The sequence below is a fragment of the Bactrocera oleae genome, chromosome 3 (genome assembly GCF_042242935.1).
Source record: "Bactrocera oleae isolate idBacOlea1 chromosome 3, idBacOlea1, whole genome shotgun sequence".
NCBI lineage: Eukaryota > Metazoa > Arthropoda > Insecta > Diptera > Tephritidae > Bactrocera > Bactrocera oleae.
This window is the reverse complement of record NC_091537.1, coordinates 6,060,933-6,074,664: the sequence shown is the minus strand read 5'-3', so window position 1 is coordinate 6,074,664 and position 13,732 is coordinate 6,060,933. Positions and strand designations below refer to the sequence as shown.

Below are 13,732 nucleotides of genomic sequence, written 5' to 3'. Positions count from 1 at the left end.
GTTCGCCAGCCGGTATGATGCTGGTTGGTTGCCACATTAACGCTGCGGCAGCAGCAACAACAGCAACAGTAAGCGTAATAACAACACTTTGTTAAATGATAATATTTAATAGTAATAACCCGAGCGAGTAGCCAAAGCTAGCAGTGTAGAAAAGTGACCGAAGACAACGCGTGGAAAAAAAAGCGCCCAACACTTCGCGCAAGCACGGTGCTACTGATTTATATAATGGAGGTCGAGAAAGAGAATTTTATTTTCGTAATTTTCATAAAATCTCCCCTAAGTTCCCGCACATTCGGAGTACCGTCAATTGCAATGGATTTCCTCTTTCAAGTAGTTGACAAAAAAGACTTTCTTTCATTTTTATTTCTATGTATATACTTATACTAAGTGCATTTGTTTGTGATGTTTGCGAAAAAATATTTTGAATGGCAGCCAATTTTGTCTCTGACAGAACTCTCATGTGCAGCAACACAGTTGTAGTTGACAAACACAGGCGTACTAGAATGAGGGGGTTAAACTTATTGTGACCGAGATTGACTTATAAAGAATTTTTCTGAAAAATTTGCATAGAAAATGAGGTTAAGGTTATGTTGTTGGTATTCAAAACTTGAGAGTCAATTTTGATGACGTCAGATTAGTAACGCTAAGAGTTGAATGCTATGGGTATAGCAAAGAGAGTAAAGCAACTTAACTGAACTCTTTCGGAGATATCTGATAGCTATCTATGATCCGACAAGCAACTGATATAAATGAAAAATACTGGTATAATAAACCACCCGCTAAGTTTAAAAAACGGCCAATTCCACAAGCAACTGGTATAAATGAGATAGACCGGTAGAATTCAGTGCTCGGAAGTTTCAAGAAGGGCAAATCAAACAAGCAACTGATATAAATGAAAACGACTGGTATAATCACGACTACAAAATTTTAAGCGGTTAAAACCATTATAATGTGGTTTGCTTATATACTTTGAATATTGAATTCAAGTGGAAAAATTTGTTGTTGCTTTCGAAAATAGTTTTTTTTTCTTACAAAGAGAGCAGAGTTCTAACATATCAAGCACAATTGTGGCGAATCGAAAACGCCAAATGAAGCACATGCTTTTATGTGGAATTACCAATATATCTTAATGATTCTCCGCCTTTTAAAATGTATCTGACGTGTTCTCACATTCTTCCAGTTGAATCATTTAAGTGAATACGTATATATAGGTTTATCTTAAATTTAATCTCAATTAATGTTTGTACTTTCTTATCATTATAATATTAGGCCAAGTAAAAAGTTCGTTCGGTTTTTATTTAAGAGATGGCGTTATTGTCCATAGTATTAGTGTTACGTGTCGTATCATGTCATACTATACGGCGCTGAAAACGTGTTTATTCGCACTAAAAGTTTGTCCTTGACAGTTTTTCGATTGATTGACTCAGTACGTTGTGAGCGCTCGTCAATGATGGACACCAGCAAAGAGAAAATTCGCTATATTTTACAATTTTTCTTCGATCAAGGCGAAAAAGCAGCCAAGGCGGCTGAAAAAATTAATTTAGTTTATTACCCGTTCCGGTAATTTCGATGTCAAAGATGCACCACGCGTCGGGAGGCCTGTCGTCAAAAATTGCGATAAAATCATGGAAATAGTGGAAACAGACCGTCATGTGAGCACTTATTTAATTGCTGAGGAACTAAAGATAAGCCAGAAAACCGTTTGGAACCATTTGCATAACCTTGGATTCAAAAAGGAGCTCGATGTTTGGGTGTCACACGAACTAACGCAAAAAACAGGATGGATCTGCGAATCGCTGCTGAATCGCAACAAAATCGACCCGTTTCTGAAGCGGATTGTGACTGGCGATGAAAAATGGGTCACTTACGACAATATCGAGCGCAAACGGTCGTGGTCAAAGCTCGGGGAAGCGGCCCAGACCGGATTGACGGCCAGGAAGGTTTTTTTCTGTGTGTTTGGTGGGATTGGCAAGGAATCATTTACTACGAGCTGCTCCCCTATGGCCAAACGCTCAATTCGGCCCTCTACTGCCAACAACTGGACCGCTTGAAGGCAGCACTCATCCAGAAGAGGCCATCTTTGATCAACAGAGGCCGAATTGTGTTCCATCAGGACAACGCCAGGTCACACACGTCTTTGGTGACGCGCCAGAAGCTCCGGGAGCTCGTATGGGAGGTCCTAATGCACCCACCTTATAGTCCGGACCTGGCACCAAGTGATTACCATCTTTTCCTGTCCATGGCGAACGCGCTTAATGGTGAGAAGTTAGCCTCAAGAGAGGCCTGTGAAAATAAGCTCTCCGAGTGTTTTGCCAATAGGGACGCAGCCTTCTACGAGAATGGTATAATGAGGTTGGCATCTCGTTGGCAACAAGTTTACGAACAAAACGGCGCATATTTGACTTAAATCGGACAAATGTACACAAAGTTATTATCTTTTGAAAAATCAATAAAAAACCGAACGAACTTTTTACTTTACCTAATATTATATATACAATAATATAATAAAAAAACATACATATATGTATGTAATTCGGCTCTAAGTATTATCAATACTTCACATGTACATACGTATATATTTTTGATTTATGAACGGATGTTTACAAATAAATGTTGTGTAAACAATGAAGTATTTATTTTTAAAGTGAAAAAGAGATCTAAATTTTTGCGACTAAAGTTTAATAGATAAAAAAAAGGGATCAATTCCTGCATAACCATGTACTGAAACGATTACATTGCACCATAAACTCGTGTTAACTGTCAATTGTTCTCAGTGGGCTATTTAATAAAATATTTGTTGAATGTGGAATTTTTTTTAGCTTACTTTTAGCGAAGTTTATAGCAGTGGAATAAATGTTTTCATAAGCGAATTTATTAGCTCAACAACTTACATGCCAACACCACAAAAAATGGTGTTTAAGTGATCGAGCATAGAATATAGAATTGGCTAAAAGCCAAAGTGACTCATAAACTCGAGTTTGTGATGCAATCAGTTTTTAAGAAATGTTAATTTAATATATTTCTAACTCTTATTAGAAGCTCCGCAGCACGATTTAACACAACTGATAGCCCCTTTAAAGGTACTCAAAGGATCGAATGAAAAACAAATAAACCATAATTCGTTATAACTGTACCATTTATATAGACAAGTCTAGTAATTAACGATGTAAATATATTTGCCTCCAATATCAGCTATCTACAATTTGGCAGAAATTGGAACGTGGAGAATCGAACGGGCACTGGTATAAATTAAACAAGCTGGTATAAGCAAATATGGATAATAATAAAGACTGATCGTAATACTTTATTGTTGCTTTCAGGTAAATTTGGTGATTAGGCAGAAGAGTTCAAACATGACGAGCAGAGATTGAGGCGAATCCAAGACGATTATTAAAAATTATGCTTACAATGCAATAAAATTTCTAAAATTTTTCACTACTTTCCAAAACCAGAGCTTGTTGCAAGGCTTCTAGTTTTTAATTAACATTTATTCCTCATATTTCAAAAACCAGCTCACAAAGATTTAAAAACTTTTTTTGAGTCAATACTAGGCCGTAAAAACAATTTACTGGACTAGTACTAGTTCGCTTGAAATTTGCCTACAGCAAAATTATGTACAATATAAGTATAAAACAAATAACTACTAATTCCAGCAAATGATCGATGCCCACCCCAATCGAGATTATGCTAACAAACAAACAACCAATTTACACAAACATGGAGAGGTTTCGCGGTTTTGTGAAGCAGGCGTACGGGTTCGTGCCTTTGTTTGAGTTGCCGCACAGTGGCTGGTGTGACACAGGCGGAGCGTAAGTCAATCGCGCCATGCGTAAATATCTATATAAATGCATAAAACCCTTCCAGGCATTGAACACATTGCTTCAGTTGGTGCAATGCGTTGGTCACAGCTGTGGCGCTGCTCCACTTAAATGCGCCGATAAGTGCTAAAGTGCCAGCGGCAGCTGACGGCCCACTGCTGAGCTTCGGACGCTAGTGCGAATATGTTTATTATTTTCTTTTAGTACATTTTATTATCTTTTTTATGATTTTTTTCAATAAAAAAATATAAATATTTCATAAATTGAGCACTGCTCCCCGCTGACATGTGCGTTCAATGTCGAACGCCTGCGTCTTGCGCACCATGCTTGACATGCAGTTACATACTCACGTCTAGATGTATGTATGCCAATGCCTTCTGCGCACGCGCAACGACAATATAGTGCGCGGAACGAAAGACTGCATAAATGGGTTGGGCGTAGCGGTGGCGCGGCATATCACAGCCGTTGAGGCGGTCGTTTGCATACAATGAAGCGGCGCGCGCTTGCGCCTGATAGTACCGCTATGCAATTTTCATGTATATAATTGTGTTGTAGGTAGCTTTTATTACACATAATATAATTATGTATTTTTTTTATTTTTAATTTTTTACAACAAATTTGCATTTAATTTTTGACATTTTATTGACGCAATAATATCCTGCATTTTGTGCATATCACAGCTGAGTGAATTTATATCAAGCAAGCATTTTTTCTTCAATTTATTTTGCTTTTATCAAAACAAAAATAAGTGAGCAGTATGGCTACGCTACTCTTCCTGCAGCAGGCGGATAGCAAATAAACGCATACATGCACACAAACAACCGTTGATTACGTTAAATTTAGCACCTCGCCTATAAAAATAAATTTTACGATAATTTACGAAATTACAACCGCAGGCTCAATTGCAAACTGGTCTGCCGCCTGCCATGCTTGGCTGAGCCAATAGCTGATTGAAACAGCAACAACAACAAGGAAACTTAAGGAAATCACTGTATCCGATTTCTACATTCGATAGCGTGTTATGCTGATGATCCGCTGATAAAAGCAATTGCAAAAGTGAGGACATATACCAGTTCGGCAAATATTTATGTCCGCCTTTACACAACATACATACATACATGTAAGTTGTTACGAATTTGCCGAAACTGTTTAGTAAAAGTTGTTGTAAATTGAGGTTAAATATTTGAGATGTCAAATTTGAAATTTATAAGCCAAGTAGGAGATTTAATGGCAGATAAGGGATAATACTAGTATCAAATACATGAATGTAGGCATAATTACACATAAACGTAGTACTGCTAATGCCTTGAAAAGTCGTTCAATAAGCTTAGTTTTCGTGAAACCGCGGTAAGTGACTTTTTTGTAATCATTTCTAGTTCTTTACTGAAAAACTTTTAACTATTTTCTGAAATATTTAATATTCGATATATATGAAAATATAGTATAAGTATAAGAGGGTATCCTCAGAACTATTGAGGATATCGAATTTCCTATTATAAAATATTCATAAACCATTCAACTGTCGCAACTCGAGCTTTTGTTCTTTTTCCGAGACGAGCAGCTTCATATACGAGTATGGAATAATTATTTGCATAAGCTTTACGAGCTAACGAAGTGAAATCGAATTGCTTCCTTATCTTTTCGGGTTGAGGAATTTTTTATCAAGGTTTGTGAGTAGGGAATCCTTGAAGATTCCATAAGATGATCAGTGTAAATTACAGAAATGTTTTCATAAATATAGAGTATAATTAAATCCATGTATCGCCTAACCTACTAAATGAAGATATTAGAAAGAGTACGGTAAATTCCACCATATAATGAAAACCAGCAATTTGAAAAAAAAATATGTGTGTAAATATGCACAGAAAATTTTTGCAATAATCTAATCTAAATTTTACAAAAGCAAATTTAACAAATTATCTGCTTATAAATAGCCGAAGGCAAGCGATTGAAGCGAAAATTAAATTGAATTCGAACAGCATTGCATTTGTGTGTAACGGTTGCTGTCAAGAAACGTAACGCATGCAACACTGCAAATGGAACACGATCTAAATGGCGACACATGCAAAAGGCCACAGCGGCCTTTGGTGGTTGGTCTCTTGAGAAAAATAAAAGCAAAACTGCATTCCGATATCTTTTTTCTTTTCCCGTCAGCGATGTCGATTGCGCGCTTAGCAACTAATCGACACGTGCGTGCCACAAGACGGTTACGAGTATTGCGTTTGGCTGCGTGTTTGCATTTGTGGCATTACCGACCGATTGCTTGTCCGGTCGCTGTGGTCGCTCAGTTGCGACATGTCACATTTTTAAGGAGAATATTTACGAGCAACGTGCGAAAAATGCTTGCTGTACCATGCTGACCCACCGGCTGACTGGTTGGTTGCTAGTAACCTAGGCATATGTCATGTCATTTTGTGTGTGGTGCAACTTTCGAGTGTGTGGCAATGAGTGGGCACAAATCGAAGTGTTGCGTGTCATATAGCTGTCGAATATTGGCCATAAATATGTACACAGAACATCAAAAAAAATTATAAAATATATATATGCAATGTATTCCCCACTGTAGTAACCCCGCACTGACCATCAGCAACACCTTGCCAAATGTCCAAGCAATCAGACCCAGACCACCAACAAGTGGTGTGTCCGGCTTCGTTATAAGTACTCACCAGATTAACAGTTAATTTAGTTGTCAATTTTGGTGCAAATATTTTTCGCATATATCATTATTACTTTTTTTAATCCTCTGCATTGAAATGGATTGCATTTTAATTGAACATAAATCAAAATAGTGGCAACGTCAATTTTACTTTTGTGCTTCCAAAACGCATTTATAAATCAAATATCTTAAAGCTGTTTTACAAATTAAAAATCGCTCGACATTTATTTCATGATACAAAAGAAAATTGCATAAATTATTGCCGAAAAATGTCTTGAAAAAAGAATAAAAATTTTGTGTCAAAAATATTGTTTTATTTACAATGCCAATGAATCAATACATATATAGCTATTAAAAACAAAAATGCTACAAAATTTAGATGCAAATTTTAGCTGAGTATTTGTTTTGTAGCTTGCCACGTATTGCAAATTTTGTAATTAATAGTCGCAGAAGAAAAATTCATGATGACGTAAAAGTTTTAATAAAAACAAAAAAAATCAATGACTTCAGTTCCGTCGAAGTAATAATATCCTTAACAAATACAAAGGTTCCTTACAAGAACTGTAATCGGTCAGTTTGTATGGCAGCTGTATGCTATGTTGACTCAATCTGAAAAATGTTTGCGGAGATTACACCACTGCTTTAGAGAATAACCCCTGCCAAATTTCGAGAAGATATCTCGTCAAACTAAAAAGTTTGTCCCACAAGCACTTGATTCCGATCGTTCAGTTTGCATAAAAGCGATTTGCTATAGTGATCCGATCTGAACAATTTATTTCGAGATTGTAGGTCTGCTTTGGATAACAATCTATGCCCAATTTTGTGAAGATATGTATATTCTCAAATACAAAAATTTTCTATAGAAGTTCATGATTTCGAACGATCAGTTTGTATGGCAGCTTTATGTTATAGTGGTTGGAAATCGATTGTTCCGACAAAGGCGCAAGCAGCTTTTTGGTAAGAAAAGGACGTATGTAAAATATCAGAATGATATCTCAAAAACTGTGGAATTAGTTTGCTAATATAGAGATGGGCATGACCGAATCGCCTCAGCTCGTCCGGCGAATCATTCGTATATACATATACATATATATTTTACAGGGTCTCCCACATTCCCACATCTGGGTAAATAAAAAACTTCGTGTCGAACTTAATATAGGGTATAAAAACTGAAATTTTATATATATAATCGAGATCTGAATTAAAAAAAACTTTTTAAAGTGCAGAAAATTATAAAAAATATACATATATATTAATTCAATAAATTTGTACAAAAACATTTCGGACAAATAAATGAAATATAGAAAAAATATGATAATACTAGCATAAATAATTAAAACGGAACGCATTTTGAATTAATTTGTTTAATTTTTTTTATTTAATAAAAATCGACACAAAATATTTCAGCAAATGTGGCAAAAATACACCAGTACAAATTGCGTGTATAAAATACAACAAAATATTTTAGAGGCTAGTACAAAATTACTTTTACGTTCATTTGTAACAAACATGGAAAAAAATTTCGCACAAATAAAGTGTCGCTTTGTCACTATTCATTTTGAAAATGTATTAGTTCCCCAAGTGCGAGTTCAGCGCCTAAACATTATTTCAGCTTTCATGCTACGCAAATGCCCATTTGCATACAAGTATATATGTAAATGCATACAATTTGTTTGTAAATGCAACACAATTTCAATTAAAATTTTTTCACACAAAATCCTCAATTTTATTCAAATAATTTTTCTACAAGCGATTGAGGTCAATTGCATTGCTGTAGAATTGATTTCTAAAAAATCTCAATCATTTACTTACGAACTGGCCGCAGACCAACGCCGCCACCAAACGCATACAATTGTATGTATGTTGTGTTTGCACGCAGTGTTGTTGGTGTTGCTGGCGTTTGCTGTTGCAATTGTTACATGTTGCATGAACGAGGGAAGTCACGAAATACGCTTGTGGCATGTTAACTTGAGTTTGTAGCAGTCGTAACAACTTGTGTTTTATGAAGTGTTAAGAGGGATTTATTTAATAGTTTTAAATTTTAAAAATCTACACTGAGAAAAATGTTTGATTTTTTTTTTAAATTTAATAAATAATTATCTAATAAACCAATAGGTTTCTTTGGAATCATGAGAACTTTGCAAAACTACCAAGACAAGGATATACCATACTGCAAGTAATGCCAGACTCAGAGCAGAGCTGGTAGTATGAACGAGGAAGTCAATACACAATTAACAAGGTCTAGTTAGGGTAAATAGATAAGAAAATTTACTAGAAAAGGCTAGCCCTTATACTTTTTGCATTATTTTGTCAAGCTGGCAAGAATAAGATTCTCCAGCTCGATATGCCAAAATATTCTAACAAAGTCTGAAAATTTACGACACCCTGTGGGTAAATAAGAATTTCGTGTGAATATTATGCCAAAAAGTGACCCGATGAGTGTTATTCGGGCACTGTGCCGTAGAGACCATATGAGGAACGCAGTTGGTTTGGAAAAAACCTTGACGAAACTCCTCAAAATGATTATCGACGACATTAAAATAAGCTTGATTAATTTAGCCGACGCTTTAAAGATATTTAAGGAACGTGATGGACCTGCAAATGTTCGTATGCAAAAGCTTTCTACAAACTGGGTGAAGCGGGATCTCACAATCGCTCGATGAAAACGTTTCACAAATCAATGAAAAGGATGGCTAAAGTGCATTGATTTAGCTTCCAACAGCTTTCAACAGCGACTTGAGAATTTTTATTTTTCCAGGAATTAACAAACGAAATTTGACTGTTGAAGTAAAAGCTTCTTCAAAGTAAAAATTTTAAAGAGAAACATTAGTTTCTCCGATTTTTACTTAAAATGTATGCAAATGCACATACTTACATATAGTACATAACTAAACGACCCTCAAGCTGTTAATTATGATATATATACTCTCAAAGCGTTCGCTTAAAAGTTCATTGAAATGCTTAAAAAGCTTTAAAATGCAAATAACTAATATTATTTATAATCACTGGCATTTTTGTAATTAAATAAGACGCCGACAGTGGTATGTGAAGAGAGGGAGAGCGAAAGAGAAACTGTAAAGACACAGTGGCGGCTGCAACCGGATACGTGAATTCAAGCGAAATCTGCAACAAATTGCAATGAATGATCAATAACGAAGAAATACAACAACAAAAAAATACAAAAAGAAATACAACAAAAAAAAAAAGAAAAATGAAAACAACCAACAACCTAGTAGGCAATTACATATTTGTAAAACACTAATTTGCAGTTGGGCAATTACAACAAAAACAAAACACGAAGCAATAACATCACATATACACACTTGTTGCAACAGTTGCTGCCAGCCAACAGCAGCGGTGGCAATGAGTTAATCAAAATGGATAAAGATCAAAATCATTGAATGAAATTTGCAAGCGAAATGCAGAAGGAACGAAGCGGAGGTAAGGAGGGAGAGACAAATATGCATGCAATATGCAAAATGCTACCAGTTTTTTGGCTTAAAGATGCTGCTTGTGGTTGTTGTTGCTACATGGGCAACTATTAATAACGACATGCATGTTGTTGGCTGCCACAAAATGACTGAGCGATAGGCAAATCAAAAAATTTGTTTTCCATATGTTGCATACAACAGTAGCATTTGTAACAGCTAGCAGGCAGAAGCCGAATGCAAAGGCGCTCTGCTGCATATGTGAAGCCAATTAATTGGAGCTTACGCCGAAGTTTGAGATTTGAATTGGAAATCGAGGTGTTGTTATTGTTGTTGTTGACAGCATTTTTCTGTTTATTGACTTGCCTGTGTCAAGCCAATCAACATGAAAATGACAAATCGTTGTTGCCAACGTGCATGTATCTAATTGTAGCTGTCAACTGTCAAAACGGTTTTTATCCGTCGGTGGCAAATGACAAGTTGCACGCTTGTGTTTAATTAAATTTACAAAAAAAAAAAAAAACACGCAGTGAAAAAGAAGCGATCGCAGAAAAACGGTAAAAGATGGCAAAAAACATGGTGGCAGTGTGACACAAGTGGCTGTGTGGCACAGCGGTGGACACACAAAAGTGGCTCTCTCACAGACAAATTACCAATATCCCGCTGTACATTAGCAATTCCAATTACACTTTTGAGCCAAGCCGAGTCTCGTAAAGCGAAAAAACTCACCATGCCACATACTTATGTATGAACTTGCAACACAGTAAAAAATATTATACAGGGGTTTTCAATTGGGACGAGTCGATGGGATACAGCTACAGCTGACCAGTTTTACGTTATGGTATTATGATTATGAAATCAGCTGAGAGATTTGGCGAATTTGCAGAGAGGAACTCATGCTATTCAAGACCCAAATTGCTAGGTTTTACGTTTTTGGGACTAATTTGAGAGACTATTCGATAAAAGTTTGGCTATCAAAAAAATGTTTTTGATGGTGGTTAGGACAGAAATTATTCTTCCGCAACTCTTTTCGCTACATATGACAGCTGTTGATCCTTTAACCGGCAACAGAACAGTGACAAATATTTAATTTTAACCCAAGACCGATCTAACGATGACCATTACGATATGAGGCCTAAATTGATTGTGCTCGGCATTTCAGCACAACATCTAAGACTCGAGGTCAACAAGCATAGAGAGTTTTCCAATTTCAACCAATTCTACAAATCAATGATATGCAAGTGATATTCGCATTTTTTACCACGCCCAGAAACCGAAAATTTCGAAAGTTTTCCCTTCATTTCCATCATCGGCCCACTCTTCACGAAACACCTATTACCAATAGCAAGTGTTCGCAGCAATTTTTTATTAACACAGTACACGCAAGAGTTGAAAAACACCACTTGATCGTGTGGCACGAAATTCGCATTAACCTAACCTTATATATCTCAATAGCTACAACAAAAATAGTTGCAATGAAGTACAACAGTGGCCACCAGTTACCTGTTAATGTATAATGGCCGTTTGCAGTGTGCTACACAGCATGCTGCTCCCATTACGGACCAAATGCAATTTGTTGCAGCGCAGCATGAACGCGCATGCGCATTGAAACTGTACGAAAATGATTTCATTACAGGGACCATGCAGTGCCGATATCAGTGGCAGCAGTGTGCGTGGTGGTAGTGTTGGAGGCGTAACAAAATACCGAAATTCCCCTGACATATGTGGAATTCCAGTGTGGCAACTCCCAGGAACGTCTGTAATCTCCAGCAGCTTGATCGAATGATTGTGAATGCGCAAATGTGGTAGTGGTTGTAGCTTATCCAGGCAGCCGGAAAGCGGTAAGGCCAATAATGGAGAAATCGTGTCGTTGGCCAGTGGTATGATTGGCATCGCCGTCTTGTATTTTGATGAATTAGTAGTTTGTGCGCTGTCAAAGCAATTAAAAATGCTCGAAATGGCAAGCAAGGAAAATATTTGAATGCAATTAGTGTAAGTGCGCAAAAATGATTGCAAATGCGAATTTTTGCTTTCCGAAATTGCAATTTCACTTTTATGGAATGAAGGGGAGTAAGGAAGATACCATTCATTTGTGGTTGTAATTAAGACGAGGAAATAAGTTTTGGGCCTTAAGTATCGCAAAACAATTAGTCATGAATATTTTAAAATCTCGAAAGCAGAATGGATGGAAGCGACACAGCTCTTAAGGTTCCGCTTCGCAATTTTTAACATCGAAGAGGCGCTCCTTTGATCGACCCTTTCATTGCTGTAAGTAGTTGCCAGAGAGTCGCTAACATATTATGTGGCAATTTAATAAAGAACAGCTGATATTACCTGCCATACATGAAAGAGACAAGATTACGGTCCGCTAAGTCATTAATGAAACGAACTGTCAAACTATCGTGGTAATTGTAAAAAACTTTCTCCAACTTTTGTTCAAGACGTCGCGAACTAATTTATCTTTCTGTCAAATGTAATCCAAAAGTTGAGCAGGACGAAACTTGTCGTAATCTCTATTTGTAACATTCGTGTTGCCTATAGAAGGAAACTGTCCATTCGAAAAAAAAAACTTTTTCTTTACTGTTTGATTTTTTTTTCTTGAATACGAACCATCTACGAATTATCGAGTAGTAGCACTTTAAGAACTTGCTCTGATGCTAGTAACATAATTAAGAAATGCGAATCAGTGATCTTGAGTTGGATTTAAGCTTTCTTGATATCAAAGACTGCTTTATCATCAGAGTCTGAGAACCATATTTATACTCCACTGTATCCATATTGTCGCGCCTTTAATAGAAGTAAGGACACATGTTTGGTTCTAATGAGGAAGAAGCGATTTGAAATTGTGCTGAGTACTAGACAATCTTCAAAAAGGTCCAAAAACACCGGGATAATGAAAATCTAGACATGGTTTGTCAACTGAAAGTTGGAAATAATCCATAAAATAATCGCACAGAACCACATTTCTTACTTTCCTAATTGCTTCTAACAACTTACCGAATCATCATTTCAGTAATTTCACCACTTGTATAATAAAAAAAATTAAAAAAAGATTAAAAAAGCCAACAACAACTACAATGCCGTCTTTGTCTCCTTATTGGTGTTTTTAACTAAATTGAAATATTCGACACTTCTGACCATTACTAATGATTCGTTAATTGTTTTATTGACACAACCATAATTAAACAATTGCCAACCATAACAAGACGCTACGATATGGTTGCATCATGCAGCAAGAAATGTTTTCACTTGAAAGCAATTAGCTAAACACCAACAATGCCAAATGGAATTTAATAAAATTCCCTTTTTCGACTGGAGCGAATGAAATTAAAATGGAATGCAATGCAAGAAAATAGAAAAAAATAAAAAATATTTATAAGTGGGCATGCAGTTAGGTTTACATATGTATATATGGTATATGAACAAACATAGCTTTTTACAGATGATGCGCCCTGTAGGAAAAAATTACACCTAACACGGAAGTGACAACAATGAAGTAGGAAGACTTAGCAGCTAGGAGTAGAGCGCAACTAAAACCAAATAATATTAAGCAGAAATCCTATCCACATAGCTTCCTAACATTGCGTCAGTCGAGTTTAGTGGTTAAAGCTTAATATTTAACACCACCTAAAAATATCGAGTTTATAAAAAAAAAAAATATTTAACACACCAACTGCAGGAAGAATACACCTATTATACATAAGTAACCGCGTAGTTAGTTAAAGGAAGTTGGAAATGACAGTACAAAACAAGTTGAGAAAATAGAAAAGCTTATACTTGAAATATCAGATTTGTGTTCACTGATCATTAAATTCGAGTTTATGATTAAA

At 36.1% G+C, this 13,732-nt stretch overlaps 1 protein-coding gene across 5 annotated transcripts in view; it reads right to left on the bottom strand.

The window, feature by feature from the left end:
• The window catches only part of for (cGMP-dependent protein kinase for), a 124,425-nt gene that overhangs the window by 41,796 nt on the left and 68,897 nt on the right, over positions 1-13,732 (bottom strand). The gene's annotated exons all lie outside the window — the stretch shown is intronic.